This window comes from Alosa sapidissima, chromosome 16 (genome assembly GCF_018492685.1).
Source record: "Alosa sapidissima isolate fAloSap1 chromosome 16, fAloSap1.pri, whole genome shotgun sequence".
NCBI classification, from domain to species: domain Eukaryota; kingdom Metazoa; phylum Chordata; class Actinopteri; order Clupeiformes; family Clupeidae; genus Alosa; species Alosa sapidissima.
This window is the reverse complement of record NC_055972.1, coordinates 1,910,134-1,915,133: the sequence shown is the minus strand read 5'-3', so window position 1 is coordinate 1,915,133 and position 5,000 is coordinate 1,910,134. Positions and strand designations below refer to the sequence as shown.

Here is a 5,000-nt window from a genome sequence, read left to right as displayed (position 1 = left end):
TGTCTGTGTGTGTGTGTGTGTGTGTGTGTGTCGGATTGCTCTGTTGTCAGGCTGCAGGAAATGCCTGAGCAGCTGCAGTAATCACCAGTGCTGTTCCGCTCAGGAGACGCGCTGTGTGCTGGGCTCGGGTTGCCTGGCGGATTTTTCTAGAAACTCCTCAGAGATCTCGCTGCACAAGGGGTAGGAACCTTTCACAAGGGGTAGGAACCTTTCACAAGGGGTAGGAACCTTTCTGTAGGAACCTTTCCTGAATGCAGATACTGTACACTAGCACTTCTGCCAGAGGCTTAGGGCCGCCCACTCTTTAAACTGAAGCATGAAGCTACTTAGGCACTTGACAGTACTTGGAAGTAAGGCGTTAGCTTCTAGGCTAACCACACTGAGTGATCATCCCACATTGTGTGTCTGTGTCTGTGTCTGTGTGTGTGTGTGTGGAAGTAAGGCGTTAGCTTTTAGGCTAACTACACTGAGTGATCATCCCACACAATGATATCTTTCTGTCCGTACAGGAAGTGCCCTGCCCCTCTTTGTTGGATTGGTTGCGAATGCACATGAGATTGGGTAGTGTGTGTGTGTGTGTGTGTGGGTAGTGTTTGAGTTGGGATCGGCGCGGTGTGGGTGGGTGTGTGTGTGTGTGTGTGGGTAGTGTTTGAGTTGGGATCGGCGCTGTGTGTGTGTGTGGGTAGTGTTTGAGTTGGGATTGGCGTTGTGTGTGTTTGTGTGTGGGTAGTGTTTGAGTGTGGGTAGTGTTTGAGTTGGGATCGGCGTGTGTGTTTGTGTGTAGTGTTTGAGTTGGGATTGGCGCTGTGTGTGTGTGTGTGTGTGTGTGTGTGTGTGTAGTGTTTGAGTTGGGATCGGCGCTGTGATTTGAGATATGGCTGCACTGTGTCAGATAGAGTTCACCAGATATGACGGTGGGGTATCAGAGTGGGGAATGCTCAGCTATGCTTATCTTTCCTGTGTGTGTGTGTGTGTGTGTGTGTGTGTGTGTGTGTGTGTGTGTGTATCTGTGGGGGTGCAGGGTTTGGTTGTTGTGGCAACACTGGTGCAGGTGGTGGTTGATGTGGAGGAAGGTGATGGTGGGAGACTGCACAGTGTGTCCATCTGGCTTACGGACCTGAGGATCTTCATCGTCCTCAGCCTCTCGTAAAGGTCAGCGTGGGGCCTACAGTGGGCAGGAGGTCGGTGCATTTGCACTGCTCATTGCTGCTCAACACGCATGTCAGAAATCCAATCTAATCGGTCAGGAGCTGGAACGGTGATTTGTTACGTCTTTTGACCTGGCATTGCAAACTTGTATAAGTATATATACTCTTTTGATCCCTATATAAGTATAAGTATACATATTCTTATTTGATCTCTGCATTTATCCCAATCTGTGAATTAGTGAAACACACACAGCACACAGTGAACACACAGTGAGGTGAAGCACACACTAATCCCGGCGCAGTGAGCTGCCTGCAACAACAGCGGCGCTCGGGGAGCAGTGAGGGGTTAGGTGCCTTGCTCAAGGGCACTTCAGCCGTGGCCTACTGGTCGGGGAGCAGTGAGGGGTTAGGTGTCTTGCTCAAGGGCACTTCAGCCGTGGCCTACTGGTCGGGGAGCAGTGAGGGGTTAGGTGCCTTGCTCAAGGGCACTTCAGCCGTGGCCTACTGGTCGGGGAGCAGTGAGGGGTTAGGTGTCTTGCTCAAGGGCACTTCAGCCGTGCCTACAGGTCGGGGTTCGAACCGGCAACCCTCCGGTTACAGGGCCGAAGTGCTAACCAGTAGGCCATGGCAACCCTCCGGTTACAGGCAACCCTCCGGTTACAGGGCCGAAGTGCTAACCAGTAGGCCACGGCAACCCTCCGGTTACAGGGCCGAAGTGCTGACCAGTAGGCCACGGCAACCCTCCGGTTACAGGGCCGAAGTGCTGACCAGTAGGCCACGGCAACCCTCCGGTTACAGGGCCGAAGTGCTGACCAGTAGGCCACGGCAACCCTCCGGTTACAGGGCCGAAGTGCTGACCAGTAGGCCACGGCAACCCTCCGGTTACAGGGCCGAAGTGCTGACCAGTAGGCCACGGCAACCCTCCGGTTACAGGGCCGAAGTGCTGACCAGTAGGCCACGGCAACCCTCCGGTTACAGGGCCGAAGTGCTGACCAGTAGGCCACGGCAACCCTCCGGTTACAGGGCCGAAGTGCTGACCAGTAGGCCACGGCAACCCTCCGGTTACAGGGCCGAAGTGCTGACCAGTAGGCCACGGCAACCCTCCGGTTACAGGGCCGAAGTGCTGACCAGTAGGCCACGGCAACCCTCCGGTTACAGGGCCGAAGTGCTGACCAGTAGGCCACGGCAACCCTCCGGTTACAGGGCCGAAGTGCTAACCAGTAGGCACGGCAACCCTCCGGTTACAGGGCCGAAGTGCTAACCAGTAGGCACGGCAACCCTCCGGTTACAGGGCCGAAGTGCTAACCAGTAGGCCACGGCAACCCTCCGGTTACAGGGCCGAAGTGCTGACCAGTAGGCCACGGCAACCCTCCGGTTACAGGGCCGAAGTGCTGACCAGTAGGCACGGGCCGAAGTGCTGACCAGTAGGCCACGGCAACCCTCCGGTTACAGGGCCGAAGTGCTGACCAGTAGGCCACGGCAACCCTCCGGTTACAGGGCCGAAGTGCTAACCAGTAGGCCACGGCAACCCTCCGGTTACAGGGCCGAAGTGCTGACCAGTAGGCCACGGCAACCCTCCGGTTACAGGGCCGAAGTGCTGACCAGTAGGCCACGGCAACCCTCCGGTTACAGGGCCGAAGTGCTGACCAGTAGGCCACGGCTGCCCAACGGTGACACCGTTGAAACTGCACAAATGACTGACAGCCGATCTAACGGTGTGTGTGTGTGTGTGTGTGTGTGTGTGTGTGTGTGTGTGTGTGTGTGTGTGTGAGATCTAACAGGTGCTGTGTGTTTCGGCATGGTGAAATGGAAAATAGTGTATTAAGTGGCAAGGCCATTACAGTATGCAAATGCTCTCAGACTAAGTGCCAAATGTTTTGTCCATTAATGTCGGAAATTGGATTGATTTTATTTCCTTTTCAATTAATGGTCTCCTTCTTCCTAATTGGAAAGTTGGTTTCGTTTCTGAGATCTCTTAGAAGCAGGATTAATGTTGCTGTGATTAGCTGAGCAGTCAGCTTCCAGGCTGGTCTTATGGTCTGTGGCAATACACACACACTCTTTCTGTGTCTCATGCGCACACACACACACACACACACACAGACTGTGTCTTTGATCCTCACAGCTGAGGCCAGTAGGAGGTGTACACAGCACTCCTTCATCTCTATCTCTCTCACACACACACACACACACACTGCACCCCTTCATCTCTGTCAGCCTGCAGACTCTGAAGGCAGACACCTACTGGCACTCTGTGACATGTGGCAACTTCACATGTGCACACACACACACACACACACAGGACCCTGGTTACTATAGAGCCACATTCTCACACACACACACACACACACACACACTTAGCTTCATGGGGACCAAAAGGCCCAGTGGCTGGCATGTTGCCTGGTAACAGGATGTGTCCATGGTGTTGGCTACCTGCTGAGGCTTCAGGTGTTCATGGGCCTGATTGGAATGCGTAATAAGAGTGTTGTTTGTGTTGAGCTTTTCAGTCCTGATCCTGTGCTAAAACCAACACGGGTCTTAGTCCTGATCCTCTACTCTACTCTACTCTATTAGTCCTGATCCTCTACTCTACTCTATTAGTCCTGATCCTCTACTCTACTCTACTCATCTCTACTCTACTCTATTCTACTCTATTCTACTCTACTCTACTCTACTCTACTCTACTCTACTCAACTCTACTCTACTCATCTCTACTCTACTCTACTCTATTAGTCCTGATCCTCTACTCTACTCTATTCTACTCTACTCTACTCTACTCTACTCTATTCTACTCATCTCTACTCTACTCTACTCTACTCTACTCTACTCTATTAGTCCTGATCCTCTACTCTACTCTACTCTATTCTACTCTACTCTACTCTACTCTACTCTACTCTATTCTACTCTACTCTACTCTACTCTACTCTACTCTACTCTACTCATCTCTACTCTACTAATCTCTACTCTACTCTACTAATCTCTACTCTACTCTACTCATCTCTACTCTACTCTACTAATCTCTACTCTACTCTACTCTACACTACTATATTCATCTCTACTCTACTCTATTCATCTCTACTCTACTCATCTCTACTCTACTCATCTCATCTGTACTCTATTAATCTCTACTCTACTCTACTCTACTCATCTCTACTTTACTCATCTCTACTCATCTCTACTCTACTCATCTCTACTCTACTCTACTCTACTCTACTCTACTCTACTCATCTCTACTTTACTCATCTCTACTCATCTCTACTCTACTCATCTCTACTCTACTCTACTCTACTCTACTCTACTCATCTCTACTCATCTCTACTCTACTCATCTCTACTCTACTCATCTCTACTCTACTCATCTCTACTCATCTCTACTCTACTCATCTCTACTCTACTCTATTCATCTCTACTCTATTCATCTCTACTCTATTCATCTCTACTCTATTCATCTCTACTCTACTCCTCTCTACTCCTCTCTACTCTACTCTACTCTACTCTACTCTACTCTACTCTACTCTACTCATCTCTACTCATCTCTACTCTACTCCTCTCTACTCTACTCTACTCATCTCTACTCATCTCTACTCATCTCTACTCTACTCCTCTCTACTCTACTCTACTCTACTCATCTCTACTCTACTCATCTCTACTCTACTCTACTCATCTCTACTCTACTCATCTCTACTCTACTCATCTCTACTCTACTCATCTGTACTCTACTCTATTCTACTCATCTCTACTCTACTCTACTCTACTCTACTCATCTCTACTCTACTCATCTCTACTCTACTCATCTCTACTCTACTCATTTCTACTCTACTCATCTCTACTCTACTCTACTAATCTCTACTCT

The 5,000-nt window shown here is 50.1% G+C and overlaps 1 protein-coding gene across 4 annotated transcripts in view; it reads left to right on the top strand.

Annotated features, from left to right (window-relative positions):
* The window catches only part of tjap1 (tight junction associated protein 1 (peripheral)), a 99,160-nt gene that overhangs the window by 12,385 nt on the left and 81,775 nt on the right, over positions 1-5,000 (top strand). The window contains exon 1 of one of the 4 annotated variants that reach the window (XM_042065704.1): positions 107-180. The exons of the other annotated variants lie outside the window; for them this stretch is intronic. The gene's annotated coding sequence lies outside the window, so the exon portion shown is untranslated. Of the gene's footprint in view, positions 1-106; positions 181-5,000 lie in introns of those variants that run through there. 4 annotated transcript variants of the gene reach the window in all.